The sequence below is a fragment of the Topomyia yanbarensis genome, chromosome 1 (genome assembly GCF_030247195.1).
Source record: "Topomyia yanbarensis strain Yona2022 chromosome 1, ASM3024719v1, whole genome shotgun sequence".
NCBI classification, from domain to species: Eukaryota; Metazoa; Arthropoda; class Insecta; order Diptera; family Culicidae; genus Topomyia; species Topomyia yanbarensis.
In genome coordinates this window covers 63,879,154-63,895,653 of record NC_080670.1, presented here as the reverse complement: position 1 = coordinate 63,895,653, position 16,500 = coordinate 63,879,154, and the positions used below count along the sequence as shown (strand labels likewise).

General features: G+C 39.4%; 2 protein-coding genes across 4 annotated transcripts in view; both read left to right on the top strand.

Moving 5' to 3' along the window:
- LOC131695829 (uncharacterized) overlaps window positions 1-16,500 on the top strand; it is a 69,877-nt gene that overhangs the window by 45,701 nt on the left and 7,676 nt on the right. The window lies entirely within an intron of this gene.
- Window positions 11,776-16,500, top strand: part of LOC131677804 (probable serine/threonine-protein kinase cdc7) — a 197,458-nt gene continuing 192,733 nt past the window's right edge. Inside the window, exon 1 of one of the 3 annotated variants that reach the window (XM_058957855.1) lies at window positions 11,776-11,794. The gene's annotated coding sequence lies outside the window, so the exon portion shown is untranslated. Of the gene's footprint in view, window positions 11,795-11,833; window positions 12,357-16,500 lie in introns of those variants that run through there. The other 2 variants (XM_058957849.1, XM_058957852.1) reach the window with 2 other exon arrangements.

The following is a 16,500-nucleotide window of genomic DNA, read 5'->3' as shown; positions in this document are numbered from 1 at the left end:
TGAGAGATCATTCTGATGACGAGTTTCACGGCGAACAGTTCGGTTTGATTTTGCGGTTACTAAAAATACATATCAAGGGGTGTCGGATTTAATGGATGAAAATTCCGGACACTTCAATCGAATTCGACCTGAAATTGCTAAACCGGAAATCGCCAGATTAGATTTTAAAATGGCGCTAAACATTTACCTCTAGCACCTAATCGTCAATACCATTCCGAAAATACCCGTATTGATTGGTTTATTGCTAAGTTCGCAAAAATAGCGACCTCGGGCATTCACTCGTCAAGACCATTCCGAAAATACCCAATGGGTAACCCATATTTTTGAGATGATAAGCTCCTTCTCACCACGGCTTACATATACTAGGCTAGCTCGTTAGAGTGTAAACATTTGACGAGAGCGCGTCATAGAAATCGTCGGCGAAAACAATTACATGAAATTCATATATTGTTTGCTGCTAACGAATGATCAGCACCTGGTAAATCAAAAGGAAACTATGCGAATGTCCAAAACCTTTGCTATGATCAGAAAATTACGGTGGGATATGTTTTCTATGGCATGCATCCAAATTCCCGATTTACGCTAATAATCACATAGATGCACTGATTATCCGCTGTGTCTTGTGTAATTATGGCGTAATTTACGTCAAAATTCCATTGCACACTATTTTTTCCACCGTAAGAGCTCAAATATTGTCAATTAACAACTTGCGAGAAATCCGTTTGTTTATCTCAACGATTTCTCTGACGTCACCGAAAACTGTCAATTCGCGGAATAGCAAGCCTCCTTTCTGTGAGCCGTGCTTCTCACGTGAATGAGTAAGAAATATAATGCCTGGTGTATATGTATCTGTTTTATTCCGCAAGATGAATTGCCTATTTTCGGCCTATTCCAATTATCACCTAACCTATCTGAAGCCCTATTTTTTGTTGGAGACGTAGCACTGCCGCCAGTATTTAGATTTACTGTGGTATACTCCTTCCATAATCTAAGTGTACTGTCTACTATTACATATCACTATCTCAGTAAGTGATTGAGAGTTTAATTTATTGACATATACTCTGCCACTGTAAGTCCTTGGTTACATCAGCGTATGTCATCTTCGTTCATCGCATTGGTTCAAATGACATGAAATGCTTGGAGTTTTCGTTGCGCCATTTTTATTATGATTCTGTTCTGTTAGGAACGAAGCAAAGAGATTGATTAAGTTTTGTTTTTTTTGTGTTTCGAATTCATCTCGTCAGTAACTAGCACCATCTGGGTGTCTAGTTAGACGATGTATCTAAACTAGTACCCAAATTAGCACTAGTTAGACACAAAAAATTCCAAACAGTTCACACGACATATGTGAACGCCTAAAGCCACATGTCCCGAATGATGTCCCGGGAAGCAAATGTAGCTCTGGTTTGCTGACGAGAAAGCGAAGACGAACTCTTGTCTTTTGATTCAAGAAACCAAACGCCTGGTATTATGCAATAAAAATTGGACTAAACCGTTTTGCGCGTTAAGGGCACAAGACCTAATTTTAATTAAGTTTTGTTTTTTTGGTGTTTCGAATTCATCTCGTCAGTAACTAGCACCATCTGGGTGTCTAGTTAGACGATGTATCTAAACTAGTCCCCAAATTAGCACTAGTTAACTAGTGCTAATTTGGGTACTAGTTTAGATACATCGTCTAACTAGACACCCAGATGGTGCTAGTTACTGCCGAGATGAATTCGAAACACAAAAAAACAAAACTTAATTAAAATTAGGTCTTGTGCCCTTAACGCGCAAAACGGTTTAGTCCAATTTTTATTGCATAATACCAGGCGTTTGGTTTCTTGAACCAAAAGACAAGAGTTCGTCTTCGCTTTCTCGTCAGCAAACCAGAGCTACATTTACTTCCCGGGACATCATTCGGGACATGTGGCTTTAGGCGTTCACATATGTCGTGTGAACTGTTTGGAATTTTTTGTGTCTAACTAGTGCTAATTTGGGTACTAGTTTAGATACATCGTCTAACTAGACACCCAGATGGTGCTAGTTACTGACGAGATGAATTCGAAACACAAAAAAAAACAAAACTTAATTAAAATTAGGTCTTGTGCCCTTAACGCGCAAAACGGCTTAGTCCAATTTTTATTGCATAATACCAGGCGTTTGGTTTCTTGAACCAAAAGACAAGAGTTCGTCTTCGCTTTCTCGTCAGCAAACCAGAGCTACATTTGCTTCCCGGGACATCATTCGGGACATGTGGCTTTAGGCGTTCACATATGTCGTGTGAACTGTTTGGAATTTTTTGTGTCTAACTAGTGCTAATTTGGGTACTAGTTTAGATACATCGTCTAACTAGACACCCAGATGGTGCTAGTTACTGACGAGATGAATTCGAAACACAAAAAAACGAAACTTAATTAAAATTAGGTCTTGTGCCCTTAACGCGCAAAACGGTTTAGTCCAATTTTTATTGCATAAAGAGATTGATACTAATTTGTTTTCATTCATTCAATTGTAGGCCCAAAATTATCGTACTAGTACTAGTACGGCAGCCTCCCTAATTGAGCCAAAAAAGTTGCGAAATATGAACCCCTTTTACGCAGAATCTTCTGGCTGAATAGATGTGCTCTCTCTGGACCCACCTATGCCAGCATTTCGATACAAATTCCGCTGGGTTCGACTGGGATAGGGAACACCCTGACTGATGAGATGAATAAGGGATCAACTACCCTATCTAACGACCATTTCCAAAAACAATACCAATGTTTGACAATAACGCAATTGACAGTGCTGAACATATGATCATTTTCGGCTCTAATCCTGCACCACAGTTACCCGCGATGACGAGAGAGTTGCCTCACTGACTTCATCCCACATTTTCTAGACCCACACAAAGCGAATAGGAAAAAGATGTACCATTTCTCTCGCTCGTTTGTTCTCATTCTTAATGGTAACATATTACTGTACATTACCTCGGTCAGGTAGACGCGAGAAGCGCAAGTTGAAAGTTCCGCGTGAACCGACCGCGACGCTCGGCATCGGTAGCTCGTTAAGAAACGAAAAACGTGTGTCAGTCGTTTCGCTCGGCCAGCACGCAGACGGATTGAACGGGAATTCCGCGATTGCCGCTACGCTCACCGCTTCTATCTATCTATAGGATTGTACGTAAACCGAGCGAGCTCATCTTGAATTGTAAATGAGAGAATAAAACGCTGAGGTGAAAGAGAGTGAACTATGACTAACTCACTTTACAGTGTGGAGAAGATGATTTGAAGGATGTATGAAACCTGTGTTCGAACTCCAACACATATGCGTAAATACTTTAAATTTACTACAGTTAGGGGCCATTCATAAATTATGTATAGCTGGAGACATATGGGAGAGGGGAGTAAACTGGAACGTGATGTAACATATTTTTACTAAAGGAAATCAAAATTAAATGATTAATTCGTTCAGTACTAGGTGAGATGAGATAAAAAAATGAGATTGGGGTCCCTTATTCGAAAATGAGGATCCATTCTAGAGAAAATTTTCAATAGGACGTAAGTAACAATGAGAGATTCTCTTTGGGGTCTTTCTCTTCTGTTCATTACTCAGCCATTTCAACATTTACTACTCTATTCTTTGCATAATATTCTAGTAAAAACCGTCGGCTTTCGATATGTACTGGAAAATTAGTGCAAAGTATTGTAGTGACGTCGAAATAAACGAAAGAGAAAGTAAACAAAGAGAGGCTCTCAATGTTACTTACGTCCTATTGAAAATTTTCTCTAGCATTAATTTCGCACACGTTAGACTTCGCTTTAAATTGCAGCTTAACTTTTAACTATAACATATATTTTATTGTTGGATTGTAAAGAATTGACAGTTATGATATCCATCATCACAATAAATTCATTAGACCCGTTTCTCGTTACATTGATTGAGGTTCTTTTCGGCAGATATCTAAAGCTATTCTTCTAGCTTCCGAGAACCGTCAAGCGGCACACACAGTACAGTAATATTGTTCATTTAAATTCCTCATTCTCTGTGCCGGCCTTTACGGTCTTTGCTAGTCTGCCGAGACGATTTTGCCAGCATTACATCCATCGCCGTTCGCCTTACATATACCTGCAACCGAGTCGAGTAGTGCGTGAATGTTTTTATGGGTATATGTACGTACGGCTCTACTCTGCTCTCTACACACGATGACCATACGGTAAAACTGGCCGCTTTCTTTTCTTGATTTTCGTGTTACTAAGCAGCTCTCTATATCTCATCCGCTCGCTATGCTGGTCGGTGGTCATTCTTTCTTTACGGACTGGTGAATCTCCCAATTCTTTGTCAGTTTGTACCAGTGGCAGGGAACCTTAAACGAAAAAGTTCATATTAGCTTGGTTCGCATTCCGTATTGGGATAGTAAAAATAACAACCACAATGAGGCACATTTTGGCAGTTACTTTTCGATAACTAGAGACTATGATGTACCTTCAGATTGTGCCTTTTTCATCCAACCACATAACGGCATTTAAAAGTTATCATGTATTATTTTTGTACAACCAATATATCTAGCACTCACGGGCGTTCGCGACAGTTAAAAGTATTTTTCATAAATTCTGAAATTTTGGCATCAAAATTGGCGAGGATATTATTTTGCTTAGGCTATACAGGCACACGTAGGTTTAGATTTTTTTGAGTTAGATGTACCGGGCGAATGTCTTATCATATCATCATATGTTTTGTCTAAATAAGCTGGGATAGCAAGACGTCTTAAGAAAATTACCTAATTCTATTAAAATAGTCAAGGTGCACGTTCATCTGTAATTATTTTAAATCATTGAATGCTACGAAAGTAAACAAACAACAATGGTTGTCAACAGTTGTTTGCGCATTTTATTTCACTTTGAAATAAGGTAAAAACTTCTCTTTATTACGATCGATGTTCGAAAATATAACCAAATTTTTCCTGAATTTTATCAAACAATTCGAACGATTTATTAAACAGGCTCGAAATGATTTCATTAAAGTTAAATTCACGAGTAACTAATTTAAATAAAAACTTAATCCCAATACATATAACACATATGTTATATGTATTGAGATTACGACATATAACTGTCGTATATTTTACGACAGTCGATTGTACGAAACCATGCAAATAGTCTAAATTACAAAAGTATATTAAAAGTATTTATTAAGAAAACTTCGCAATACAGGCAATATTTATCGTATATAAAATCCTCCGGTGATCGCGTAAATGTTTTATGTCGAATATATAATCGATGACGCTAATTTTTACACTAGTTACTAGAACAAAATTGGAAACAATAAGACCGAAAAGAAACTAACCTGTCACCTTTTACGTCAATAATCAGGCTAGAATATTTTTGTACTCGTGAAGAAATATGATTAACATTACAATCAATAATATAGTGCATGTACTACATCAAAGCAAATGAAAGTATTCAATATAATGAGAACAATTAATTTGATTTAATTTAATTGATTTATTGGACTAAACGTAAGCCAATGAATATGATAATGAAGCATATGTTCTTCGTGCAGATATGGCTGCTGCAAATTAGTAACTAGCTTTTGATTCTTCTCGCGAACTGTCAATTCTCAACCCTCATATATCATTCAACAGTCATCCTTTCACTCAGGCAAGATCATGCGTATTCCTCACGCACAATACCCAGTGCATTAGCTTCCTGGTTGGTCAAATAAACACTGAACAAACAAAGAAATTAGTTTGATCAGTCCAAAGAAATGTCAGCTCGATTTGAATCAACCCTTACAATGCCATCAAATCAAAGAACATTTAAAATTACATGCGACAAAATATGTGCAATTCTGAATATATAATATAAAGACTACTTAATTATTTGCAATAAAATAAGATAGGAAAAATTTGTTGTATAACCAAGGTGGTTCATTTTCAAATATAGCACTGTTGATGAATCACATTATAAAATAGGTGATAAGAAACGCGGACGAAAATAGCCGACGACCGCCAAAAAAACATATATAAAGTTATTGATAGAAAAACTTATTATGGATATGTTCTAAATCATGTTCATTTTCTTTGGGTTTCTGTTAAAAAATGGGTTCTTACAATTTAAATTTTTAATTTGAATTTTCGTTTTTTCAGTGTATTTATTTTCGTACAGAATTATGCATTCCCTGTAACTCGTTCTTAGGTAGTTTTGTCGGATAAACTACAGTAACCGAATATTTTTTGACGAAAACCTATTGATTTTCGAAATTGCTTCAATATAATGTAAATTTGATAAAATATTGAAAGTTCAAAATCAAAAACAGTTCAGCAGTTACCATTCCATTCTACAAATAAGAGAAAATAATGAAGAATAGCTTTCATATCTTCATAGATAACTTTCTCTTATAAATTGTTATAGAATCAAAGAATATACACTTTCAAAATGGAATATATGTTCGTTAACTTTTTGACGGTCACACAATTTCGAAACCATCAACTTCGAAGGTTGGTCGTCAAATGGTAAGTACTTCCTAGTGTTCAAAAGTTTCTAACTCATGCTTCCCTGTGCATCTATTGATGACATTTAATCTATAGGTCGACATCGACTGGGTACTATCGGCTTCTGCAGTAGAAACGAAATGAGAAAATGCGAATGGGTATGGGCGCTATAACTCAACCGTAGACAGAACTGAATACGACCCCCGCACGGCTGTTCTTAGACGAGACAGGAGGTTGGGTTAAAACCAACAAGCCGGCCATAAGAAATCGGAAGAAATATGTGGAAAAGCAGGCATCGAGCGGTTACATTCTACTAGAGCGACGGCACAACAAACGAGTTGGGAATCAGCTTCGTAGTGCTGCGCAAGCTGCGCCAACGCGTAATAAGGTAGCAGACGATCAGCGAAAGAATGTGTGTGGATCAAAGGCCTTTTCTGCAACTACAGCATCCTCAACGTACACTTCCCAGCATCACAAATGTTCGCACCTTCCGCAGTGCGAATATTGATTCGGAATCGCCTATACGACGATCGGGATACCGAGACGATGGAGCATCTGTACAGAGTTACGAAAATTCTACGAGTAGATAAATCACTCGACCAAATGCTATGTGCCACTGACCGACATATGAAGAGATACTAATGGAGACCTCACAACGGAGTGTGAGCTGATCGATAAGTGTATTATGACGAATATCCAAATAGCAGTAGCTGACAATAATCAGCCTGGGGACCAGAACAGCCGACGACAGATTCCCTGCGCCGGATCTGCCTAAGATTCTTGACAACAATGCAGCTTTCTCTGCTGAAGATAAGCGTTTTCTCTCGAGATTCGCCTAAGGTGATTGACAACTCTGTTCGAGACGTCTCTTCGGACATTTTCAGCATGGATGTTTTCGTCATCGACGATGAAATGGCGACAAACAATAATAGACAGAGTGAAATGGAGACGACTTCTTGATACAGCAAATGACATCATGGCCTTTGACTGATTGGTAGATAAAGTAGCAACAAGTGTCTTTTTGTTGAAAGTTTAGCAACAAGTGTCCCAACACAAAAAAAACATCTTCTGGCATAATCATTGTAGTGATAAATCCTCCTAGAAATTATAATGGAAAACCAACTATTCAAAAAAGTAGTAAGAGACTTAATGTCTTCAGCAAAGTTATATGGAATATCATTTAAAACGTCTTTATTGATTATATGAAAACTCTATGTATGTAGCATATCGAGATATAAAACAATATTTAAGAAATTATTCTTAAATCCAGTTTTCTTCAATATTTCTGTAAGCTTCAAATACACAAGGCTTGGATAAAATGTTTATTTTATTGTTTAACGAAAACTTTACTAAAGACGTGAAGTTTTTCGAGACTATTTTATTTTATATTGACATGATTTGTCAACTATAATATCCTCACTAAGAGATCAGTTACAGGATCCTATTCCCACAATTTACCAAAAGTCCCCACACCCAAAACGTACCCGGTAAGATTCGCTTACATTATTGCAATAAATGCGTGCGAAAATTGCAAGCGTTCTGGTAATGTGCAAAAATTGCAAGAAGCTTCCTTGCATGTAATGCAAGAAACTGAAAAAACGAGTTTTGCCTATGTATTAGCGATGTATGTGTATTGGTGACCAATATGCGTTAGATAAAAAAGACAGCTGGTATTGAAAAACGAACCCTGCACGAACAGATCACTAATCAATACCTTATCCATCCAACCATGCTATCAGATAATTATAAGTGGATAAAAGTCATATATAAACATTTGGATGAATTCACGATTAATGAAAAAAGTAAAGTACGCACCCAGATTTGAACTCATGCCATTGAGTATCGTAGCACAGACTATAGGCACTGATCTATTCTTACACATAAAAGTCGAGCGTTAAAACTCGTACAATCAGCACATCCGGAATTCGATGCTGCCTCGTGTGTAATGAATAAGCCACAATATTGCGTTTGAAGATGTTGGTGAGAAATGAATAAAAAGCAGACGGTAAATAAAAACTCGGCGTGCGTTGCCATACAAACCGGCATAGCACGTGAATGTGGTGGCAATCCTGTGACAGTGTGTTGAAGAAACGTATGTAGATATAGCAAGAGATGAAGTGTTTTATATGCTTGCAAACATTGCAAGCGGCTTTAACTGCAAAATTGCAAGCGATGCGAACATTATTTGCAAGTGATTATCGCTTACAATTATTGCAAGAGGTTTTTGTTTTGGGTGCATGGTGTTTAAAAAATTAAGTTCTCAATGTAACGATCAGATAATGAACTTCAAAAATAATTATTTTAATATTAAACATTAAATATTTTTTTAAAAATTAAACTGGTCACCTCCAGTAATTTTTTTGTTCAATTCAATTAATTTTTGATTGGGGGGGGGGGGGGAGTTAACTCCCAAACCACCCCCCCCCCCTGGCTACGCCACTGGTCTGCGAACATTTTGCGGTCAGAAAGTATTTTCGCGATTTCGTACCGAATGATGTTTATAGCAAAATGACCGGTTTGGGTCTTATTTGCTTAATTCACAATTCACACACCAATTAAGCAAAAATAATTGGCAAAGTGGATTCAAATTGAAATAGTGATCTCATTGTAATCACTAAATTGTTTCTGGTGTCATATCTAGGTGGTATCCCGATCTGAAACTCATAACAGGAATATTTCAAAAATATATCTCACGTTGTTATAAATTTCTGTTATTTTAACTACTAACGAGACCAAATTTGTAGCACAATATGTTACAAAAATTGTGTTCCGTTATAATCTTGTTATTTCATTCTGAACGGGATGTAATACAATATAACTAGTGATGATTGTAAATTGCACTGTCATGCATCTCTACGGTAAAATGAAAAAAAAATCACCTCGATTCTAGTTCCCGATCGAGTTGCTTTAGCCAATGAATGGGTAGGAGGGTAAGACGGATACATGGTTTTTTAGACATATAACTTTTTAAATTGAATTGAAATGTAAATATGGATGTGTGCAACATAGAAAGTTAGCTGTATGGCAGAAACACAAGGAGAATGAAGTAACCTGTTCGTCTAGCCTCCACCACCTGTTCGTTTCACCAGCAGTAAGGAACAATGTAGATATTATTTTCTTTCTATTTCATTTAGAAAAGATGCTTAGCGATTTTCGTAAAATAATTCACTGCGAAACTCAAAAAACAGCCTTTGAAACTATAACACAAATTATAGTGAGATAACATAGTTCTCATAAGTCTCCTCTCTCATGCCTCCACGCGAGTCTAAGTTTTTTGATGACATTTGGTCCTTAGGCCGGCGATGACTGGGTGCTAGCAGCCTTCTGCCGATAATAGCAGAATGAGAGGGTGCAAACGAATTAAGGCGTGAAAACACTACCGTAAAAATGATTGGTTGATCGGAGGTCTGAAAATTCGCCTCCCTGTTCCGTTATTGCTAACAGGCCCGTTGCAAACAAGCATCAGGTTAGCAACACCTTGTAGTTCCCTTCAATGGTCGTTATTATCGCTCTGATATGCGTATTTTAAGAACAATCCGATATTAAGAGTAGAAATATTTTTTCCTTGATTTATAACATTTCGCGCTATCATAACTATTTGTCTGCATTAGTTGCAATCACTAGGTGGTTTTCAACCTAATAAAAATATTGTAAACAAAAAATAACGAAATCTGTTGGAATACTGTTGCAATATATAGTGATGCGGTCAATTACGCAGGGAAGATTAACTGTGCTAGGTAATACACCCACGGCCGGTTGTTTGTAGTTCAAATTGCCTTTGTGTACATACCATACTATCGATAGCCGACTACCCAGAGTTTAAAAACACCTTAAAAACTAAACAAAATCCATTCTTTTTCGAGTGATCGTGTAATAGAAGACTAACTAAACTACTAGATAATTAACTATGCTTTACAGGGCGCATCGCTTGCTTGAAGCGAATCCTAGACATTATACCCTTCCAAACCATCAACTCCGCGACACCTAGGGAAAAGAATATTGAATCGTCGTCCTTCCGTTAAGTAGGTAGAACATCAACACTTCCCGTCTATCTTATACTTTATCTTTCCTCGTGAACGATGAAAATAAGGGCGGCCGGCAATGATGGCTATCATGCTGCTGAGGTTTTAATATGGGTCGGATTGGTATGAATTCCTACTTACCGTTTCTTAAGCAACCTTTATAATAATCAGCATTCAAATATGATGAAGTAAGTGTGCATTCCGTCAAAATCATCGTCACAACGCAACGCAAAATCAAACGCTGTAAATGGAAGTAGCCTTTTACTGGAGAACCAAAACAGATACAGGCTATGTTTGTCAAATCCACACTAAAGTCTCGATTTTCACCTTACCGGAGTGTACGTTTACCGTAAAATTCCTCGAATGAACTATTTGTTTTCTTCCAAGTTTGAATGGATAAGCCTAATTAGTTTTTTACATGCCAATCTTAGTATTGTTCACATTAGTGATGCGGGCCCTCTAAGTAAAGTTAGCCGGGACATGACCCGAAATTCCCGGTAGCTTCAGCCAGAATGCCGGCTCCAGCCACACAACCGATTCTAATTGGAATCGGTTGTATTTTGACAACACTCGTTCAAAGCAGCTTGACAGCAAAGTCCCATTATTGGTGCGACTCGTTCGTTGGACAAGTACCCAACGCATTGGGCTAGTGTTCGATCATTTCCTCTTACTGGGCAAATTGTATTAAATTCATTATCATTATGGTGTTATTGTCGCGCTTATAATAAAATCTCACATTGCGGGCGTCTGAAAGGCGCATCAAATATAGCCGCAGTTGCTCCGCAAGCAGATTTCAGTGGAGCTTTTTTTTCTGCCAGCTGTGTGCTTCTAGAAAGCTTCAAGGAAAAAGCTACATATAAATTTATATAGGCGGCTGTCACGCGCCTATCTCAATTGAGCTTTCATATAATCGCATATCGAGCGATTATCCTGCAAGGCACAATATTACGACATTTCAAAGGCTGGATTAAACGACTCTTCCGAAGCTTTCTGACACGGCATCCCTGTTATATGCATGACAAATATGTCGCCGTAGCGAAGACAATACTTTCCGTCCTCCAATGTGCTCTAGATGCAGACTGCGAACCCACCATATGGAGAGGATGGCGCTCACCCACTCCCATCGGGGAGGCTGCGTGAATGGGAAATTCTCTTCGAGCAGACTCAGATGAAAACATTCAGCACCAAGACCGATTCTCCGCACTAAGAACTCAGCGGACTGTTTACTCTCTCTACCTTTCTACACATGATACCCACTTCGATTGCATGAATGTGTATCGGACCGTTGTCGGATGAGAGTTTAGAGTGCGGTTTATGTGTGCGTAATAATTTTTGACAGCTGTTTTAGTTGAGGGAATAGACGAAAAACAGAGGCAAAGAAAAGCCCGTCGGGCGACTGACTTTCGGTGGACCGTGGAAAATCGCGAAAATCCCGTGCTACCGTGCGGTTCGTTGCGTTCACTGCGAGTAAGAAAATTTGCCACTACTTGGGCTCGTTCTAACCATTCGTTCTAAAGCTGCCGACTGGATAATAGTTGTGATTTATTGCTGCTGTCTACTCCCATGGGTGTTTTATAAAGTGGCCAATTTGTCGAAAAACAGTGTCTTGGGGGAAATTGGCGAATATAGCTATTGAGGAAGGCAACGGTGAACGGGAAAGTGCGGACAGTGAGAGAAAAAGGGTGATGATATAAGAAAATTTCGAGAGCTTCCACTAGGGAACTAGAAGGGAATCTCTCTGTACAGAGCCTTTCGAGAAAGAAGAGAATGCTTAATAGGAGACTGAGAGAATGTTTTTTGAGTTTCCCGGTGATGACTGAAGTGGTGGTGGGGCGTTTGCAGACGATTTGAGCGAAATAGCACATGAAGATGTTACAGAGGTACGACTGGGAAAGACAATCTTGAATTTTTTATGTGTGTGACCTAACCTAATTCTTCAGAGAAAATAGAAGTTTCTATTATTACCGACAACAAATTATTCAACAAAACATATGATTAGTTTATACAGCATTGAAAATATTTATTCGTTCGGCACTAGCATTTACAATTATGGAAAATCTTGTATGTTTGTGGAAGATAAGAATTATCTAGGCTTTTTGAGATACTTTGTCCAAACAATGATGCATTGATTCCGTATGTTGGATGTTTCAACTTTCGTGGAACTGTTTCATTATCAGTTTTTTTTCCGTATGGAGTTTTCTACGTTTAGTTCTGTTTATTATAACACCATGCACCTTCGGAGCGTCTTTAGCAATGTGGCCAGTTCAATTGTTTAGATTGATGAGTAATGTTTTAGTTTAAATTTGTGGTAACATTTTTTTTATCTCGACAACAGGAGTGTTGTCAAATGTTTTGTTTACAAGTGTGCCATAGAATACATTTGTGACACACACACAGAACATAGAATTGTTTCTGCGTATCCGTCGTATAGAGTGAAACTATATTATAAAATTAATGCTGTGCGTGAACTGCATATTCAAACGATCAATCTTAGATTTTGTTCATGCATTTTTTTCGTAGCCCGCTTGCTGCAAAATCGCCTTTCAGTCGATGCCTTATCCATATGCAAAATTTTCAGCTGTCGAATAAATACACTTAAAACGGTTCTTATATTTTTTACAATTTTCAGCTGTCGAAAAAATACACTAAAACCGGTTCATATATTTTTTACATATAATTCGTTTATTTTATACGGCTCAATGCATTAGATAAACAGAGCCCTGAGTTTTTTTTTTTATTTATTCGTATGATATAAAAAATAATAAAAAACAGTTTTATTTGTTGCCCGTTAGATCTCGTGCCCGCAACTTGTCATTGCGTGTGTAGACCTTTTTATGCGGCGAGATTGCTACTTTGAGGTGTTCGAGCGGTATTTTTCCTTGCTTTTACCCTTATGGGTCACAGTATTAACCCTCCGTCCTTGTTAGCAACAATTGTCATCATTGTCTGAACAGCAGCCACAAATTTGATAACCGTTAGTGGTTCAAGTAAGGGTACTGGCGACTGTGTTGGAATTTGGTTCCGTGGATGACCTTTCCTCGGCGGTTTATGAGCAGGGTTGTTCATGCTGTACTGCCTGATCACAGAACCGGTACGAATTAATTTGTGCGATGTGAAGAACGTATTCAACAGCGCCAGCTGGGTGGCTATCGTCATAGCACTGCACAGAATGCGATACCCGGACTGTCTATGCAAGGTTCTAAGTTACTTTCGGAACCGAGTACTGGTCGACGAGACGAACATGGGACAGAGGTCGATTAGAGTACCTCAGAGATCCATACATGGCCCAACGCTCTAGAATATAATGCACAACGGAGTATTAACATTGCAACTGTCCAGAGGAGTCGAGATCGTCGGCTTTGCAGCTGTTGTCCTGACGATAACCAGTGAGACCCTTGAGGAGGTGGAGATGTAGACGGCAGATAGGTATCGTGGATGGCTGATGTCAAGTTGCAGCTGGCTCACACAAGACTAATGTAGCCCTGGTCAGCAACCGGGAAAAACCCAGCGTGTGGTGTCAGCATCGGCGGACACTCAATTCCATTGAGGCATGCGCTGAAGCACCTAGCTGTTATAGTTGACGATCGGATAAATTACAACAGCCATGTTGACTATGTATGTGATACGGCAGCGGGGGCAACAGGCAAGGATCATGTCGAACGTCGGAGGAGCAAGATGCAGCTCGGGACATCTCATGACGTATGTCTCATCCTGAATACTGAGATATGGCGTACCGGCCTGGGCTAGTGCGCTAAACTCAAACCGAAACGGACGAAGTTGACAAGCACATTTCACTTAATGGCTGTTCGTGTCACGAGCACATACAGAACGATATCGTCAGAGACGGTATACGTCATTGCCTGGATGATTCCCATGTGCATCACTATGGCTGAGGACGTGAAATGCTACCAGCGGAGGAATACACGAAATGCAAGGAGACTGGTCAGAGCGGACTAAGTGGCAGTAAGCGCGGAGAAAGGGAGGTGGACTCACCGACTCATCCGAAATATGTCGGTGTGGGTGCATAGGAAGCAAGGCAAGGTAAACTTTCATTTGACGTAGTTTTTTTTCTGGATGCGGATGATTCCGGAAGTACCCGCATCGATTTGAACATACTTTGTCACCCTTTTTCCGGGAGTGTGTGAACGTGTAGACACCGGAACACGTGATCTTCAAAAGCCCTAGGCTCGAAAAAGTTCAAAAGGGTGTGCCTGGTGTGACAGTCGTCAATATCGTCGAAGAGATGTGCCACGAAGAACATATCTGGGATGCAGCCAACAGAGTAATATCGAGCATATTCCGAGCTTTTGATGCACTACTCCAAACCAGCAGCGATTTGCAAAACTCTGCATTTTTCCATCCTTTTACAATGTAGGGGTAATTCGGACTTCCCTACGAAGCAATACAGACCGTGATTGTCTTTGCAATGAATTATACAAAACTACTCTTGCAGGAATAGTTTGGATATTTTGATTAAGTACAACGGATAAAACTGTCATCATAAAGCCTTTCGTTTCCCCATGAGTTAGCCGCCGATTTATCGTACTTTCCGATTGAGATATCGACGATTTATAAGTTTCCCAGATCATTCATGAGTGGAATTGTTTCTGTGCGCCCTACAGTGCACGGGGGAAACCTTCGGGTTTTCACCAGAGGCGAGTATTTTAACACATTAGTTTTTCTCCTCCATGGACAACACCACGAATGTGCGAGTTAGAACGGGAGCGCAACGCTTGGCAGCGTAAACACCATCGTTGGCGCAGTTCCTGAAAACGCTGTGGACTTGAGTACATTTTTAATCACTCCCGATATGATTGTTACCGCTGTGAATAGGTTGAAAAAATCGTACTCAGCGGGACCGGACGGCATTCCAGCTGTCGTTTACAGTCGGTATATTGCTTCATTAGCCGAACCTTTGTGCAACATTTTTAATAAATCGTTTGAACAAGACGAATTTCCGATGATTTGGAAACAGTCGTTCATGTTCCCTGTTTATAAGAGCGGTGATCGTCGAAATGTTAGAAACTACCGGGGCATAACTAGCCTGTCTGCTGCCTCCAAGATATTTGAAATTGTTGTAAGCACCTCCGTACTCTCGCGAACGAAAAGTTACATTTCTACCGATCAACATGGGTTTATGCCCGGACGATCCGTAACCACAAATGTTCTAGATTTCACATCAACTTGCATCACGCAGATGGAAGGTAAGGCACAAATTGATGCAGTTTACACGGACCTAAAAGCTGCATTCGACCGAATTGTCCATCGAATATTATTAACCAAAATGTTACGGCTGGGTGCATCACGGAATTTTGATGAATGGCTGAATTCTTACTTGAGTGCCAGAGTCGTACGTGTGCAGCTTGGCTCTTGTGCTTCCTCTCAATTTACGAATAAATCTGGAGTGGACCCCTACTGTTTGTATTATTTTTCAACGATGCTGCTTGGTTTGGGGTGCAAACTGGTTTACGCCGATGATTTGAAATTGTACCTCGTAGTCCGATCTATCGATGACTGCATCCGATTTCAAAAGCTTCTGGATACATTTGCTAACTGGTGTCGTAGAAACTGGATAATTATTAGCGTTTCAAAATGCCAAGTCATAACTTTCACCGCATGTTCAGTCCGATACGTTACGACTACCAAATCGATAGGCAAGGCTCACTAGAGTTGATTGCGTCAGTGACCTCAGCGTTTTGTTGGATACGAAGCTAACATTCAATCAGCATTGCTCAGCTTTAATCTCTAAAGCAACCCGACAACTCGGCTTCGTTTCCAAATTGGTCGGGATTTCAAGGACCCGCATTGTATGAAGGCGTTATATTGTTCGCTGATTCGCCCACTTCTGGAAAATGCTTCTTTGATTTGGAGCCCCCATTAGCTTAAATGGAACGGGTGCAGAAGAGATTTGTCTCGCACTACGAGACCTTCCATGGCGGGATCCTCCAGACCATCCACCGTATCCTGCTCGATGTCACTTGATCGGGCTCGACACACTGGAACAATGCAGACAGCTTCAGCAAG